Genomic DNA, 19,744 nt, shown 5'->3' with positions numbered 1-19,744 from the left:
ATGTATGCATATCGCACAGTAGACGGGAGCACTCTGAGGCGGGCAAAGGGTGTTAGACGGATCGCGTCTCGTGCGCTTACGGTCGAGGACTACTTGCAGTGCCTGTACGGTCGTAGCGTTGAAGGCGCTCATCCACACATGGTTCAACAAACTAGCATTCGATCACGAGCTCACGAGGTGTACACTGTGCTGCAGTCTAAAGTCGGACTGTCTCCTCATGACGATAAAAGAGTCATTTGTGAGGATGGGTTGGGAACCCTCCCATACTCACACTATTTACTTGAAACGAAAGTAGGGGTGGGGGCTCTCGTTGAGTGATAGAGAGGGAATGAGCGTGTGAATGTTACGAATGTGGGCTATGCGTGGAAATAGTATGGCTCTTTTATCATAGTGTAAATAGTTGATGAGAGTGTTTTGTTGCGGGTATCAGTTTGCGTGCTTCCATGCATGTCTGAGTGTGCGAATGAGCGCGAACTTGTGTTAAGTGTGTGTGTATGTAAATATAATCATTATTTTTTCAAAGAAAATCATAATAAATAAAATTAAAAAAAAACTTATTTAAAAAGTCTTTATATCTACATATTGCTGACCATTATTTATTTATATATATATATATATATATATATATATATATATATATATATGAAAAGGCTATAAATTTAGCCAATTAACTTCTGTATGAACAAATAAAAAATAATATAATTTTCTCACGTAATATATGCATCACTTCTAGTCATTATAGAGCTTAGATTTTGGTTTGTAAGTTTCACCTACCGCTAGCCATCCAGTCAGAACTAGTTTTTAAGTGTATGAGTTCCACTAATTAAATTCTTTCTATATGTTCAATTGCTTGTTCTAGCGGAAAATGTTTCTAGACGTCCACTTTAAAGAAAAATATATATGTTCACCTTGTTCTTGTAGTTGAAAATCTTTAAATCGACTTACTTGGAAAAAAATATATATTCAATTTGTTGTTGTTCTTTTCGAAAATGTTTAGAGCCATTGACTTGAAACAAATAGGTTTGGTATTAATTAAAAGTGCTTTGTTTTTCTGGTGGAACTTCATTAGCGATATTAGTTACTTTGTAAGATAGGGTAGTACCTCTGCATTAGCTTTAAAATTATATATATAATTTATCTGAAGAGAATGCTTATATATATTTCTTAATTATCTAAAATTGTTAAAAAAATTATCTAAAAAGATGTGGAAGTTCATATTTTTGGTTAAAAACCAATCTTATATCTGTAAACTCATATTTATATACACTCCTGGAAATGGAAAAAAGAACACATTGACACCGGTGTGTCAGACCCACCATACTTGCTCCGGACACTGCGAGAGGGCTGTACAAGCAATGATCACACGCACGGCACAGCGGACACACCAGGAACCGCGGTGTTGGCCGTCGAATGGCGCTAGCTGCGCAGCATTTGTGCACCGCCGCCGTCAGTGTCAGCCAGTTTGCCGTGGCATACGGAGCTACATCGCAGTCTTTAACACTGGTAGCATGCCGCGACAGCGTGGACGTGAACCGTATGTGCAGTTGACGGACTTTGAGCGAGGGCGTATAGTGGGCATGCGGGAGGCCGGGTGGACGTACCGCCGAATTGCTCAACACGTGGGGCGTGAGGTCTCCACAGTACATCGATGTTGTCGCCAGTGGTCGGCGGAAGGTGCACGTACCCGTCGACCTGGGACCGGACCGCAGCGACGCACGGATGCACGCCAAGACCGTAGGATCCTATGCAGTGCCGTAGGGGACCGCACCGCCACTTCCCAGCAAATTAGGGACACTGTTGCTCCTGGGGTATCGGCGAGGACCATTCGCAACCGTCTCCATGAAGCTGGGCTACGGTCCCGCACACCGTTAGGCCGTCTTCCGCTCACGCCCCAACATCGTGCAGCCCGCCTCCAGTGGTGTCGCGACAGGCGTGAATGGAGGGACGAATGGAGTCGTGTCGTCTTCAGCGATGAGAGTCGCTTCTGCCTTGGTGCCAATGATGGTCGTATGCGTGTTTGGCGCCGTGCAGGTGAGCGCCACAATCAGGACTGCATACGACCGAGGCTCACAGGGCCAACACCCGGCATCATGGTGTGGGGAGCGATCTCCTACACTGGCCGTACACCACTGGTGACCGTCGAGGGGACACTGAATAGTGCACGGTACATCCAAACCGTCATCGAACCCATCGTTCTACCATTCCTAGACCGGCAAGGGAACTTGCTGTTCCAACAGGACAATGCACGTCCGCATGTATCCCGTGCCACCCAACGTGCTCTAGAAGGTGTAAGTCAACTACCCTGGCCAGCAAGATCTCCGGATCTGTCCCCCATTGAGCATGTGTGGGACTGGATGAAGCGTCGTCTCACGCGGTCTGCACGTCCAGCACGAACGCTGGTCCAACTGAGGCGCCAGGTGGAAATGGCATGGCAAGCCGTTCCACAGGACTACATCCAGCATCTCTACGATCGTCTCCATGGGAGAATAGCAGCCTGCATTGCTGCGAAAGGTGGATATACACTGTACTAGTGCCGACATTGTGCATGCTCTGTTGCCTGTGTCTATGTGCCTGTGGTTCTGTCAGTGTGATCATGTGATGTATCTGACCCCAGGAATGTGTCAATAAAGTTTCCCCTTCCTGGGACAATGAATTCATGGTGTTCTTATTTCAATTTCCAGGAGTGTATAATGTGAAAAATGTTAAATTCTGAATTCAATAATAAACTCAGTTATTTCATTCTAAAAAAATGTTGTTATTATTTGATACACTAATAATGGTTATTCTTTTTATTAAAATATTATAAATTTATATATGTGTGTATGCAGAATACGTACATACAGCCACATCGCACTGCATAAAGTTATAAGGTTTCCTGCTTTTAATCACAAGTGCCGGACTTCTGCTAGTTGTCACGAACACACACAGCCCACTGCAGCGCTATCTCTTACAGTCCTACGTCAACAGATACTTTAGAGATCGTAATCTGACGCATCGCGTTCCACAGCGGCCGCGAGGCCGGCAACTGATGCAACCCCCTACCAAGCGTCAGCGGCTGCGCGTGTCTGTCGATTTCGACGGAGGCCGCGAGATCGGCATCTGACGCATCCGCGCCTAACTATGACAGTAGGCTCATTCCACGTCAAAGGCCGGGGTATGTGTCTCTCTCGGACAGTTCCAGTGGAGTTCCCTTCATATACAATATAAAAAGAATAAACTTACAATACTAGGGACGTTGGGTGTCATAGAAAGAAAAAACACTCAATCTTATAAATTATTATTTATTTCTAATAAAAGTGAAAAGTAATTTTACATTCTCATATGCAGATACAAAATCACTTTTTTGGTAATTGTTCTTCAGTCGATGGATGGATGGACATCCGTACCATTCAAGGTCTTGAATAGATGCAAATTTAAATATTTGACGCATCCAGGAGGTTTTGTCCTTTCCCTTCACGTAAACGATGGTGTCCTTGTGATCGAATAATTTGAGTGCGATCACCACATCTTTATAGGGTATGCCGGGATCATCCCAGTGAATTCCATGATAAAAATTAGTTAACCACAATGCACTGGTCCGTGTTTTACAAGATTTCACTTGTGTGAACGGTCTTGGTGATCGAATATTTGCGGAGAAGGTTTCAATTATTCCTGCGTCTTGTGTGTAGGTCACAAAAGCAACTTGTTTAAATACGAACTGTCTTCGCTCACCATCATGGAATCCTTGAACATCTGCAATGATCTTCACAGGCTGAGTTGCCATCGTCAAATGATCAATGCACAGGACAGCACATTTTCATTTATACAGCTCGTTGCACAACACCTGTGAGCGGAGAGTAATTGATTTTCTGTCGTGTAGGACTAAGGCATATGCAGCGGTGTGTTCTGAGAAATTTGTCGATGATTCAAATTCAATTCGAACGTCTATAGGTCCAGACTTAATTATCTCATTCTGTTTAGAGCAGTCTATTACAATGATCGGTGAAAGCTCTTTGAACTTACGAGGACTCAGTAGACACCCCCCTCCCTCTCCTTCAGCAATTTCATAGTAAGAAGGACGAAACCTTGCATACATGTCATACGCGAGGCTGTATACATTTTCATTCCATTGCAGATGTAGATTGTCATATGGGTAGAATTCTGAATTGAGGTAGACTTTGGCGTTAGTTAACTTGCAGTTATCGAACACGGTGGAATCGTTTGATGTATTTGCTCTTCTATCAGTCTGAAACGCAAGTATAATGAATCTGGGTGTCTCGATATGACTGGAGGTCTTAATAGCCCATGTTTGTCTGCTCGCGGTCGGTAACACTGGATACTCAAAGATCTCCCATGAGCGGAAGGTCAGTGACAGAAATGTACCTGAATTCAACACTTTCAAAAGCTTCAATCGTTCCTCGTCGGATACACTGACGTGAGGCATTTTCCATATTAATTTGTTGATTGTGATCCTATTCTCTTCTTGAGCTCCTTGAATGTACGAGTTATTGTCTGTCGCACTCCGCACGAGAATAAGTTCCTGTTTAGCGTTCATAATAATCTGTCTCATATCCTCAAAATATCCCATAAGTATTTTTAGAGGTATGCATGCAGTAAATCGCTTGTACTCCTGGGGTGTTCTACCCTCCGCATCGTCTATGAACCATCCAGCATTTTCTAAACTGTGCAGATCTGCTGGTGATGCCGAGACGTATGTTTTAAGGGTCGATGTTAGGCCAACATTGCGTGTACGATCAATCTCAGAACCATTCAGTTCATAGCGAATCTCTTGGAAGAGGAATGCCAATGCGTTGCGTGTCAGCTTGGACCCAACTGTATCGGTGCCATCAGTTTTCTTGAATGACCCCTCGAGATATATGAAACTCTTGCACGAAAGAGTGAGTGTGTCCTGGTGCTGTATGACAATCCTGATTTCATCATTCTTGTTAAACGTGGTTGAAGCGTAAGATTTATGAGAGAAGTATTCTTGACGTATAATTCTGTCATCATACTCTACTGGATTGGTTATATTGAGTGATGACGTCATTGCAGGGTTTGAGACCAACTGATTTAAGAAATTCGTAGTTCACAGGTGTTATCAGTTTGCTGTTCAGTAGCGAAGTGGCGCGCTGTGTATTGCGTGCACTTGTTTTATACCGCAAGCCCATCTTGTTTTAGATGTAATCGTATAATGATTTCCTCACCGCGAAAGTCGACAAGTTTATTATTCTGATCCACAATACGCAGCTCCAAATAGCCCAATGTCTGAGCAGTCACTGGAAGGTATATTGCATTGGCAGGTGTCTCAACAATCTTATACCCCGCTGCAACTGAGGGGAAGAATCCGTAAATAGTGTGAATGAGAGTATCGTTGAGATAAGAATTCGTAGCAATGTTACACTCGACACGTATTGTGCTGACTGGGAGTATATCCACAGACTGATTGGACTTGTAAAATTTAGTTGGATCTTTCTTCAAAATCTGCCCTTTTGTGAATCCAAGCAGGGGTCCTATTGAATGTTTCTGGTTAAAGTCAATCGTTGCATTTAGAGTCCTCATTTCAGATTTAAGCGTATTGATGTTTGCACGTAGTTCAATACCTTTTCCAGACTGTTTTAAGAGTTCGTTTAAATCGTCAATATCGTATGCACCAGATTCTATTTCAAGAATATCTTTTTCACCATTAATATCGAGATGCAGTTTATTGTTAGTGTTGGTGATATTCGGGATACTGTTGTACGTCTCCAGTCCAATCAATGCAACACTCCATTGACCTGCACTCAAATCAATTGGTGGGAAGTAATTTGCACGCAATACAGATGACCGTCCTTTCAACGTCAAAGTGTACGACATTGTATCTGAACGTCAACTGATGAATGAAGGTTTAAACATCCTGCTTATATACGTTAGTTCTTGTTCTTATTCTTCTTCTTTGTGAACGTCAAGAGGAAGATGATGCAAAGATGCCCGCAGAGGTATGTATTAAAGTCCTGATACCGTTGATAATTGTATAGTACATGTCTTCTGTGAGTGAAGTATTGCTGTAATTCTTCGGGTGGTTGCAGGTCACCAAAGGAGTCGAAATAGTAGACTGCCCCAGCGTCTTTCATAACGTATGCCACCCAGTGGGTGCCAGGACCTCCGACAACATCTAAATTCACAATACCGCATTCACCAGTTTTCCACATAGTCTTAGGTAATGTATCCCTCATAAACACACCACGGAATCTTGGTATCTTGAATTTATGTCTAACAAACTTAAGAAGGTCTGTATTTGTGAGTGGTCGATCTGGTAGGACCGCTATTGGGCTTTTTTTTTTATTTATGAATAGACCAAGACCCTTCCTGTACGGTTTCAAGTATAGGCCTTTTCCAATGACTGCTGCTTCCATCATGCGGTTATGTCTTCTCGCCTCTTCTAACTGGGTTTGCGAGTTTTGCGCATTCTTGACTGTTCGAGCGATAGCTGCAGCCCCACCGGCGAGCGAACCTACCGCTGAGAGCGCGGAGAGGGCTGGGATGAGAAAAGGAATAAAACCGCCGGATGTCTTGGGTATCGGTAGAATGCGAGGTGCTTTAACGGATCTTCTCGTTGGTGATTCTTTGTCCTTCATTGCGTTTTTAGCTGCATACATCGCTGTCAGGATACATTTCTTCAAACAACCCTTCTTGTTCTTCATGTTTAGTGCGCGACGTGCAGCGTTCATAACGCGCTTGAAATTCATCACTCCTAATCCTAACTTGATTTTTCCGCGCATGGTTTTATCAACTGCGAATGCCGCGATGCGTTGACCTATACGAATATCTTTTCTTTTCCGTATCGCCTTAGCTTTATCAGCTAAAATCCTATCTGCAATGTGACGACTTGGTAGATCTTTATTTGCTTCGTATGCAATGTCGTGTTCCATGCACGCTTCGTCAAGCAGATTCACTCCCTTATCACCTCGCGCCAAGCGTTTCTGAAGCTTTGTCCCAGGTCCGCAGTAGTTATATCCCGGGATGTGTAATTCCAAAGGTAGTTTGTCCAGAACACCACCGCCTCCTCTAATGTGCCTTCGATCGCGCATGTCAGGCTACTGTGGTGGTTGTGGACGATGAATGTTCATTATATAGCAAATCCCTGGCATCAATCCAACTGTTTTGTGTAGCAGGAAAACCAAGCCATTTGACTAGGGCTTTATTTCCAAGTCGTCTTATGACTCTCTCCACGAGAAAAAGAACTGGTTGTGAGCTCTTCTGCATCTCCTCAGTGTAGAAGGAGCCTGCAATTTCTTCACCTTTACTGTCTTTCAATAAATAAGTTCTAGGATTCGTTCGCTGCACATTTGAAACTGTAAATATCTCAGTTGACCAGTTCGGTAGGTATGATTTCTCAAATGCGGTCTTGTGTTTTGAGATACGCACCAAATCACCTACATTAAATTTCTGTTTGCGTGGATCCAGTATCTTAATGTGAAAGTATACCGTATCCATGAGTGTGTTATCACGAACATCAATTGGCCGCATTTTTATTGTGCTATGTTTGGTTCTATTATATTGAGCAATTATTTCTGGGAGGATATCTGTCCATTTGTATGAGCCACGAAGGTTAAACCGCATCCACATTCTGCCTTTTATTGTTCTGTTCAAGCGCTCTACGATACTTGCCTTCAGGTGAGTGAATGTCGAGTACTGATGTATTTCATACCGCTGCATCACTGTCTTGAAGTACCTATTGTAGAACTCACCACCATGATCGGTTTGGAGATTGTCCAGGCATCGATTGGTTCCTATCTGTAGCAAGCGTTCAAAAGCATCAGCGACATTTGGTCCGGTTTTTGTCTTGACTGGTACTGCCCATGCAAATTTGGAGTATGTATCAATAACAATTAAAATGTATTTGAAGCCATTATTCTCATGTGAAAATTGTCGCATATCTACAAGATCAGCTTGCCACAAGTCATCCATCCCGCCTGCGCGGGTATGTTTTGCGTGCTGGTTTGTGTAGTTCTCGAACTACGGTCTCCATACTTATTCGATGATACCTCTCTCTCGAAGCTCAGAGATTATGGAGATAACTTCATTCGAATGAGCTGTATTACCTGCAGCAGCAGATGCCATGAGCAGACGTAGTCGATCTATTAGTTCGTTGGGGTCGTCATAATATATATACTGAGGGACTCGATTGTTCACTGTCTTAAGACCAATGTCAATACCATCTCCGCTGCTGGCACCGTTGTTGTTGTTTTGGTCTTCAAGTATTGGTTTTGTAATGGTTTTATACTTCCTGTTGGTTAGGCTTTTGGTGATCTTGTGTACACCAGTCATGTGTAGTATTTGACGGTACGTGTCCTTATCACTAACTGAATAATTTATAGGTTTTTTAGTTGGTCTTAGGAAAATAAGGTTCATTAAGCCTGGTGTTCGGTCAAACTGTCTATCAGCTATTTGTATTTTGTCTTCTGTTACAGTTATGGGATGCGCGCCCAACATGTACGGTCTTCCCGGGCTAACGCCGAATGTTCTATCTATCTGGCCTGGTGCGTGACTAATAATGAATTCATCAATGGCATGACTGTCGTTTTGGATCGTTTTTGTTTTTGGTGAGAGCTGTCGGAGAGACTCAGTAACGGGCTTAAAGGTCTCTCTTAGTGTTTGCTGACGATCAATATGCCCTAACCTAAGCAACCGTAATTTCTCTCGGACTGCTTTACGCGCTTGAATGACTTTCTGTTTGGTCGTCGACATCTCAACGTATACTAATCAGACTCTCTGTCTCTGCGACATGAGGCTTTATATATGCATTCATTTTCTTCAGCTTCTTAGTATGATCATGATCGCCCTTATCGACAACAATCAGGTCTACATCTATTTTTCCCTGAATATGATCGACCTTTTCAGTTAAGTCGGTTACTTTCTTACTGACTTGATTAACTAGCTCATTTAACGCATTCACCATTCTCAGAAGGGTTTGCTAATAGGTCTCTAGTTCCCTGCGCATACTTGCAACTTTAAGAGCCATAGCTTGAATTTTCGCATCCATGTACAAGCGAATGTTCTGTCTGTGTACACCAATCATCTCAGGTTGAGAGGTGGACATACGCGCGAATTTGTCCATGGTATGACGTAGACTGATGTGCTAACGTCTATTACCTTGTTATATATGCAAAAATTCTTGAAAGTTTCGTCTGTATCTACCATCATACAGTTTTCTTGTTTTATCAATAACAAGAAACCCATACTGTGAATGGTTCCAACAGTCTGCACATATCTTTAAGAAATCATTGAACGACATATCCGTCCCCACATGTGCTTGGTAAATGTGTCTTAAATTAAGATTGTCTTGCTTGAAGGCTATAATGAGATTTGCGTTATCCCTAACAAGTTGTTTGGGGATTCTGGAATATGTTTGACTTAGATAAAATACGTCAGCACCCATATGGCGACCGAAAGAGAAATATTTTCGAATTTGGTCTTGGTTTTCTACTGCAACATCGTCAAATATGAATATTGTGTTTGGTTTTGTTTCTGCAGGTGGGGGTATATCAGAGCTTTCACTGAATGTTGTGTATGTAACGCCATCTACACCTCGAAATATCTCATTCAATAGCTCATACTTGGGTTGAAAGAGTGTTTTTGAGAATAGACAGACATGTTCAAATCGGACACCTTGCACATGAGTTAGCAGAGTCATGAGGACATTAGTCTTGCCGCAGTTGGATGGGCCTACAATAATTGCTCTTATATTATCGGGAAGGAGAATTCCGTTTTTCTTGTTCTTCTTCTTCTTCTGCTCTTCACTTGAATCTTCACATGACCAGTCACCGACAACAAAGTCCTTGTGGCGAGGGTACTTCATCCAGCCAGCCATGATAGTAAATAAGCCATGTACAAACAAGTACTTGACTTATATAGAAAACATAACTGAGAGGATAATAATAATATTTGTGTGTAGCCAGTATAGTTCGATCAATTAACCGATTGAGCTATACTACCTACACGAGGAACACATGTATGAAGAGTAAGATGGTCATAATTTGAGTAGAATTAAAAAATTATTGGATCAATTTGATTATAATAGGAGTGGTGGTCTGAAATAAAAGAGAAACAGGAGATAAGATTAGATATAAATTATTTATTTAAAAATCATACATTGGATGTACTATTTCTGGGGTGTTATCATAATCTGCACGTTTCTTCTTAGAACCTGTACAATATATACCAAATAATTCTCTTTGGTTGGCAATAAATTCTGCACGTATCTCACGCAATCCGATAGGTGACTCTGAGTACTCTGGTTTTTGACACACGCATTTCAATTGGAAGTCTGTAGTTTTAATGGCCATATGCGAACGAAGATGCTGCTCAAAATCGTCAATATGTATATTATTAACACGTAGAGAGTTTTTAACATCACTATATGCTGCCTCTATGCTAGGAACCCTATTGATGTAGCGCCCTGCATGACAGATCCCGGCCCAGTCGAACTCGGAAATCGGGACTTTAACACTTTTGGAAATATTTTCAATCTCCATTATAGCTTGGATCCCCCAGACATGATGGACGTCTATAGCAATGTTCACACGTTTGGAACCACTGGAGGTTAAATTATATGTCGTGGTGAATAGCGTAGCCGCACTAGACGTATTCTTTTTATTTACAGTATCTAAACTCGGTGGTTGCACTATCACGGGAGTGTTCGATTGTGATGAGTTATATGTAGGCGTCCAGTACTGACCACCATTTAGTTGATCTTTAACACCACCAGTGGTTGAAGTCGTTGTGTGGTGAGCAGATCGAGCGTCTTCATTACACAAGTTGCTGAGTGGGACGGAGAGCAGCAACTCCTTGTCCTGCTCCAACATGTGAGCTAGGTGGGCTACAGGATCCCACGCGGTCGCTACTGGATCAGGTGAGTCGGCTGTCGCTGGTGTAGGTCCGGATGAGATGGTTGACGAAGCTAATGATGATGCAGGTTTGGACGCGTCTGTGGAGCTAAGCATGGTGGCGCTTGACTCTGTTGAAAAAAGAAGATGAATGATTAGATATTAGCGAATAAGTGAAAACATTGAATAATAAGGATAATGAACGAGATAGAATAATGTGAAATATGATACTTACTTTTCCGTTTGATCCTGTTCTGAGTGACTGCACTGGAGGTCGACTGGTGCTTCATGATTGTTCTTCTTAGTCTCCCGCTGACTGAGTGACCAAGACTGAGGTCCCGGAACTTAACCTATATATGTCCTACAATGAGGTCATAGGATAGTTGAATCCTATTGGTAGAAGTCGAACATGTAACTCAATTAAGGGATCGTATTGGATGCAGCCATTTCGACCACCCCACAACACCATCAGCTGACTTGATGACAGATTACTCTGGTGGCGGTAATAAAGACTAGAGATACACTGCGTGCGACCTTGTTGTTGTCGAATAACGATGCTTTGGAATGGTGGCGGTGTTATCAAAACAGTTCATAATGTCTCTGACGTCAAGGCCGCCATCATGGATAATGGTATTTTGGAATGGGACCGGCCTTGTTACAATACTACCGTGTTCGTCTCTATGGGAGCTATGTGGTTGTAATACCCACACTGTTGTTTCCTATGTAACTAGTGGGATGTGTTCTGAGGGCTGAAATCGATCAAGAGGTTTAGGAGGTGCGCTGACAATACACACACATACATACATTCATCCTGTTTTAAATATATAGAATGCTCTGTGGAGCTATGACTACTGCTTATTCTCAGTTTTGCCATTTAGTACTCTTCGCAACTGATTAAGGTCCAAAGCAATGGAACATCATTAACATTAGTCAGTCCGCCATGAATTCCTCTCCTGTGCTAATCTCTTCATTTTAGAGTAGCACTTACAACCTACAATTTCATCACTGCTTCTTCGATGTATAGATTGAACATTAGGGGCGAAATAATATATCCTTGTCCTACACCATTTTTAATCCGAGCGCTTTGTTTTTGGTCTTCCACTATTATTATTCCCTCTTGGCTCTTGTACATGTTGCCTCTCCCTATAGCTTACCCCAAATTTCCTCAGAATTTCGCACCGTTTGACATAGAGAAACCCTTTTTCCAACTCGAGAAATCCGATGAACGTGTCTTGATTTTTCTTTAGTCTTGCTTCCATTATCAACCGCCACGTCAGAACTGCCTCTCTGGTGTCTTTTCTAAAGTCAGACTGATCGTCATCTAACACATCCTCAGTTTTATTTTCCATTCTTGTTTATATTATTCTTGTGAGCAACTTGGCTGGATGAGTTGTTAAGCTGATTTTCCGATAATTCTCGCACTTGTCAGCTGTTGCAGTCTTCGGAATTGTGTGAATGATATTTTTCCAAAAGTTAGATAATGTTTTCAGGGGATTTTCATTTTAGTCGCCTTGTAGTGTTGCTCACCGAGCCAAATTATAAAAGCATGAACTTTAGAGCTTGGGTTAAAAGCCTAATTCAGTTCCTTTACAAATGGAAGCCGCCACTCTGCTTCATCTATAGGACTGGATAATCTCTTAGAAGCTGCGAGAAAAGCATATTAGAAGCTGGCATCCATTAGGTGACTCCTGAGGAAATGTAAGTCAACCACGAAAGAATTTACTTAAAATTTTTAGACTGATTCTTGAAATCCTCGTCAATCTGAGACTCATACCAGGTAGAATTAGTGGAGAAAATTGGGCAGTTCGAACGTCGGCGTGTTTCATCATAGGTATATTTAGTAGGCACGGGAGCTCTACGGAGACGCTACAAGAAAGACGGTGTGCATCATGGAGAAGTTTGCTGTTAAAATTCCTATAGGGTACGTGCTAACAAGGGTCGTGTTAACGTATTACTCGCTCACATATACACTCCTGGAAATTGAAATAAGAACACCGTGAATTCATTGTCCCAGGAAGGGGAAACTTTATTGACACATTCCTGGGGTCAGATACATCACATGATCACACTGACAGAACCACAGGCACATAGACACAGGCAACAGAGCAGGCACAATGTCGGCACTAGTACAGTGTATATCCACCTTTCGCAGCAATGCAGGCTGCTATTCTCCCATGGAGACGATCGTAGAGATGCTGGATGTAGTCCTGTGGAACGGCTTGCCATGCCATTTCCACCTGGCGCCTCAGTTGGACCAGCGTTCGTGCTGGACGTGCAGACCGCGTGAGACGACGCTTCATCCAGTCCCACACATGCTCAATGGGGGACAGATCCGGAGATCTTGCTGGCCAGGGTAGTTGACTTACACCTTCTAGAGCACGTTGGGTGGCACGGGATACATGCGGACGTGCATTGTCCTGTTGGAACAGCAAGTTCCCTTGCCGGTCTAGGAATGGTAGAACGATGGGTTCGATGACGGTTTGGATGTACCGTGCACTATTCAGTGTCCCCTCGACGATCACCAGTGGTGTACGGCCAGTGTAGGAGATCGCTCCCCACACCATGATTCCGGGTGTTGGCCCTGTGTGCCTCGGTCGTATGCAGTCCTGATTGTGGCGCTCACCTGCACGGCGCCAAACACGCATACGACCATCATTGGCACCAAGGCAGAAGCGACTCTCATCGCTGAAGACGACACGTCTCCATTCGTCCCTCCATTCACGCCTGTCGCGACACCACTGGAGGCGGGCTGCACGATGTTGGGGCGTGAGCGGAAGACGGCCTAACGGTGTGCGGGACCGTAGCCCAGCTTCATGGAGACGGTTGCGAATGGTCCTCGCCGATACCCCAGGAGCAACAGTGTCCCTAATTTGCTGGGAAGTGGCGGTGCGGTCCCCTACGGAACTGCGTAGGATCCTACGGTCTTGGCGTGCATCCGTGCGTCGCTGCGGTCCGGTCCCAGGTCGACGGGCACGTGCACCTTCCGCCGACCACTGGCGACAACATCGATGTACTGTGGAGACCTCACGCCCCACGTGTTGAGCAATTCGGCGGTACGTCCACCCGGCCTCCCGCATGCCCACTATACGCCCTCGCTCAAAGTCCGTCAACTGCACATACGGTTCACGTCCACGCTGTCGCGGCATGCTACCAGTGTTAAAGACTGCGATGGAGCTCCGTATGCCACGGCAAACTGGCTGACACTGACGGCGGCGGTGCACAAATGCTGCGCAGCTAGCGCCATTCTACGGCCAACACCGCGGTTCCTGGTGTGTCCGCTGTGCCGTGCGTGTGATCATTGCTTGTACAGCCCTCTCGCAGTGTCCGGAGCAAGTATGGTGGGTCTGACACACCGGTGTCAATGTGTTCTTTTTTCCATTTCCAGGAGTGTACATTATCTGATCGAAAGTGTCCGGACACCCTGTGTAATGCCGAATTGATGACTAGACGTTGCGAGAGACGGACCCACCAGTATAAAAGCAGGCAGGATGTACTGTGTTGTCTTTAGTGAAGCAGTAACAGCAGAATTGGTGGTTAGGGGAGAGTTTTGTGACTTCCAAAGTGAAGCTACTCATTGCATGGGACCTGAGTAACAGATCCATCAAAGGCATTTCAACGCTTCAGAAGCTGCCCAAGTCGACAGTCGGTGATGTGACTGAAGTGGAAACGCGAGTGAACAACCACAGCTAAATCAAGATCTTGTGTACTGACGGACAGGGACCGTCGAGCACTGCGGAAGGTGACAGTAAAAAATCGCACGAAATCAGAGGAAAGAATTACTCATGAGTTCCAAAAAACTACCAGCAGTACATCTAGTATGATGACTGTGCGTACGGAGTTATAAAGAATGGGCTACAATGAACGAGCAACTCATAGGCCAGACATATCTGGAGCCAATGCTAAGTGACACTTCAGTCGATGCAAAGAATGATGCCACTGGTCAGTGGGACGACTGGAAACGAGTGATTTGCACTGATGAATCACACTGTGCGTGTGCTGTGGCAATCCAATGGAAGGGTTTGGATTTTCCGAATGCCTGGAGAACGTTACTTGCCATCATGTGAAGTACAGAGATGGAGCTGTTGAGTATGGAGGTGTTCACGATGTGGTCTAGTTACCGCGCTTAAGAATGAAAGGAGTCGACTGGGGCACGCTTGTATGTGGCATCTGAATATGATAATGATATTAATGTAAACTAAAACGAAGTTACTATGTCATAATCTATGTACGTCTCTGATAGACTTTATAATGCGTATCGCTGACTGTGCACCATCGCAGAGCCAAAGATACTGCTTCTGGTCTGAGATTGTAGTGGTAGAGTTAGAGAGCGCTTGGCGCACGGTAGTACGTAGCTGTCTGTGAGCGAAAGAGCATGGAGCAGGCAGTTTTTGTGGTGGTCTTTGTGAAGCCACCAAGTGTTAGATTAATGTAGGAATTACGAGAACATGTAAGCAGAAGTCTTCTTGCAAGCAAGGTAAAGATGTTAAATATTTATGACTCTCGTTTTGCCACCGCGCTAGTGTAGATGAGTTGGCTGATAATTGTCAGTTTTTGAGTATCTCCAGAATGAACGTAAACTGATTTGATGTAAAGGCTAGTTAGATATTTCACTTTTGTAATGTTTCTAAGATTTGTTAACACAGATATATGTAATATGATGATTTGTATTTATGCTTTTTTAGTTGCTATATAAGTCTCATTGTTTGTGAATCAGTTAGTAAAAAAGATGTAATGGTTCTTGTGGTGTCACCGCCAGACACCACACTTGCTAGGTGGTAGCTTTAAATCCGCCGCGGTCCATTAGTACATGTCGGACCCGCGTGTCGCCACTGTCAGTAATTGCAGACCGAACGCCACCACACGGCAGGTCTAGAGAGACTGACTAGCACTCCCCGCAGTTGTACGACGACTTTGCTAGCGACTACACTGACGAAGCCTTTCTCTCATTTGCCGAGAGATAGTTAGAATAGCCTTCAGCTAAGTCCATGGCTACGACCTGGCAAGGCGCCATTAACCATTTCTATAGAGAGTCTCACTTGTATCATCAAGAAGGCTGTATACAAATGATGGAGTAAAGTTAAGTATTTCAGCAGCTACGTACTTTTCTTTATAGCATTCATTAAGTATCCTGTTCCAGACTTCACGCCAGTCGGCGTGAGTTGACGCGTGCCCTTTCGGTATCCTCGCCTTGTGTCTAGACTGTCTTGTCTAGACACAACAGTTCTGTGTAACGTAATTTCAATTGTCAGATGTTTTGAAAAGCAAATCTTAACTTGCAATATAATTTCATTAAAAAAACTCAGTAATTCACCACAACCAGTACCGCCTCTCTGTCCAGGTCATATGTTTTCCAAAGACGTTGAATTTTTCTTCTATCAGACAAAAGAATTTCATGAGCATTTCAAAGTATTACGGTCAGTATTACACACTGCTGAGCCTGTATCTAGCATATTTATATTTTTTCACGAGACACCAGAATATATCGGGTTCCACCGTTGCTACTTAAGAGGCAAGTCAGTTTAATTTATTGTTATGTGCACAGGGACCAAAGTTATCAGTTTCGAACAGGGCCAGAGGGTTCAGTGCCTAAGGGGCAGAATGTATTTTGCAGTGACTGTATTCCTTTATTGATACTGGGAGTTACATTGACCAATCGATTCGTATAAAGTTTTTGGTAACAATAACGCAGAATAAACACCCAACTGGCAATTACACCACGCTACACGAAAAATCCACTGTTGAATCAATTCCTCATTTCAGGCATTCATTCAAAGAAACATTCAAAAAATGTTGAAATCTGTGTGAAATCTTATGGGACTTAACTGCTAAGGTCATCAGTCCCTAAGCTTACACACTACTTAACCTAAATTATCCTAAGGACAAACACACACACCCACGTCCGAGGGAGGACTCGAACCTCCGCCGGGACCAGCCGTCACTGAGTAATTGTGGGGCAAAGATTCTACATTCGGAAAGATATGAACACGTGATTACTGCGCTGTGTACTGTGTAGAGCAGAGGAACAGTTCTGAGACGATAACTGTTTGCGTCAGCATGACAATGCACCCAGTCATAAAGCAGCATTTGTGAGCCAATGGTTTATGGACAATAACATGCCTGAAAAGCACTTTCCTGCCCAGAGTCTAGAGATGGGCCCAATTGGGATGAGTCAGAACGTCGACTTTGCTCCAGAGCCCCAGCCTGTCCACAACTCGTGGTCTAGTGGCTAGCGTTGCTGCCTCTGGGTCACGGGGTCGCGGGTACGGTCCCCCGCCGCCTCGGGGATTTTCTCTGCCCGGAGACTGGGTGTTTGTGTTGTCTTCAGCATTTCATCATCATTCGGGAAAGTGGCGAGACTGGACAGTGAAACGATTTGGAATTTGAATTTGTATGGGCGCTGATAACCACGCAGTTGAGCGCTCCACAAACCAAATATCATCGTCATCATCATCATCAGACCCCAGCCTCCAACATCACCACCTGTTCTGGTTTCAGCTCTTCGAGATGAATGTGCTATCGTTCTCCCACAAACATTCAGACATCTTACTGAAAGTGTCCCCAGCAGTGTTCAAGTCATAGTAAAGGCAAATGGTGGGCACACCCTGTGATAATGTCTACTAATAGGAATCCGGATACTTTTGATCAGATGCAGTCCGTCTCACGAAATGATCAAGATCGTAAAATCAAATAAGTTCGAAATCATACGGAAGCTTACCAGCGCGCCCCTCTTGAATGTAAAGGTGGCAAAAAGACAGTGATAACAAGTTCATACACCATAAAATGGCTTCAGGTGAAGAGATGCAGATTCTGTTAGACGAGGTGCTCAAAAAAAGATGTCCAATACCATGAAGGATGGTAGTACTCACCGAGCGAGGTGGCGCAGTGGTTAGACACTGGACTCGCATTCGGGAGGACGACGGTTCAATCCCGCGTCCGGCCATCCTGATTTAGGTTTTCCGTGATTTCCCTAAATCACTCCAGGCAAATGCCGGGATGGTTCCTCTGAAAGGGCACGGCCGACTTCCTTCCCTAATCCGATGAGACCGATGACCACGCTGTCTGGTCCCCTTCCCCAAACCAACCAACCAACCAACCATGGTAGTACTCGTCGAAATAAGAAAAATAAGTTTAATAAAATTGAGTCCAGAAACACGTACTTTACGAGATAAACACGTGTTTACAGGATGGGATGCGCGGCACTTGTAAGAATGTTAGCACAGTCGTTACAATGACGCTCCGTCAAATGTGTCAACAGGTCATTATGATGTCTTACTCACAGTACTCTACCTACCACCAGGCGGTCTGCAGTCAGTAGCGTGGTTCGTCTCGTGTTGTAGTCTACATTACTTTTCGTCGTGTTTGTGTGCCTTATTGTGCAGTACTTTCAACCCTGGGTATGTATCGTGGTGTTTTACCTCCATCCAAACGCAGATTCACTTATGTGTCTACTGTTATTGCGCTGTTTGTACTTACAAAGGTGTAGTACATTCACATTTTCTCTGTTCCACCACTTGTCAGCAATGGAAGCCTACTAGTCGACAAGTGAATCGGTGGATATGGTATTCTGCTATGGTATACCAAATGGACATAGCCTCCGAGCCCATGCCCTCTACGCTGAAAAATATCCACAGCGCAGAGTTCCCTCTGGTAAGCTGTTCGGCAGACTTTTCCGGCGTCTGAGGGACGCATGTACCCTTGCTCCTTGGAAGGCTGACAGTGGAAGGCCCCGCATAGTCCGTACGCCTGACATGGAGGAGCGTGTGCTACATTGGGTGGAAGAAACCAATGCGACCAGTGTGCGGTGATTAGCAGCAGCAGAAGACGTATCTTAGTCTCTTATCTGGGGGGGGGGGGGGGGAAGGTAATTCACGAACAATTGCTGTACCCGTGTCATTTAAGCAAGTTCAGGGACCCTAAAAGCCACAGGATCATCATGGGAGACGGCGGTTCTTTCAATGGCTGTTGCAGAAGTGTGCCGCAGGTCAACTTTTCACATCCAAGATTTTGTTTACTGATGAAGCAGGATTCACGAGAGATGGTGTTGTGAATTTCCATAACCAGCATGTATGCTCAGATGTAAATCCTCAAGCAATTCAGGAAAGAGGACATCGACACCGAATCTCAATCAATGTAAGGGCAGGAGTACTTGGCGATAGATTAGTAGGGCCATACATGCTACCACAAAGGTTAACTGGGGCGCGTATCTAGACGGCCTTGCTGCAGTGGATACGCCGGTTCCCGTGAGATCACCGAAGTTAAGCGCTTTCGGGTGTGGCCGGCACTTAGATGGGTGACCATCCAGGCCGCCATGCGCTGTTGCCATTTTTCGGGGTGCATCAGCCTCGTGATGCCAATTGAGGAGCTACTCGACCGAATAGTAGCGGCTCCGGTCAAAGAAAACCGTCGTAACGACCGGGTGAGTGGTGTGCTGACTTCATGCCCCTCCTATCCGCATCCTCAACTGAGGATGACACGGCGGCCGGATGGTCCCGATGGGCCACTTGTCGCCTGAAGACGGAATGCTACCTTGCTGGGGGCTGTGCCAACGAATACAAATGTGGGTCATGCATGATGGCGCACCAGCACACTTTCGTCACAATGTGCGCGAACATCTGACAGTTCAGGACCGCTGGATTGGTTGGGGGAGGGGGGGGGGGGGCAGCCACACCTTGGCCTGCTCGTTCCACAGACCTCAATCCCATAGTCTTTTTGTTGTGGGGACACTTGAAGGATTTGGCCTATGCCACGCCAATCAATGATGTGCGAACACTTCAGGGTCGCGCCTTCAATGCATGTCAGCAGGTACAACAACCGGGTATACTTTAAAGGGTGCTTCACATTGGACGCCTCCTGTAAACACGTGTTTATTGTAGAAAGTATGCATTTCCGGACCCTTGTTT

This window comes from Schistocerca cancellata, chromosome 3 (genome assembly GCF_023864275.1).
Source record: "Schistocerca cancellata isolate TAMUIC-IGC-003103 chromosome 3, iqSchCanc2.1, whole genome shotgun sequence".
NCBI classification, from domain to species: Eukaryota; Metazoa; Arthropoda; class Insecta; order Orthoptera; family Acrididae; genus Schistocerca; species Schistocerca cancellata.
This window is presented reverse-complemented; position numbering follows the sequence as displayed.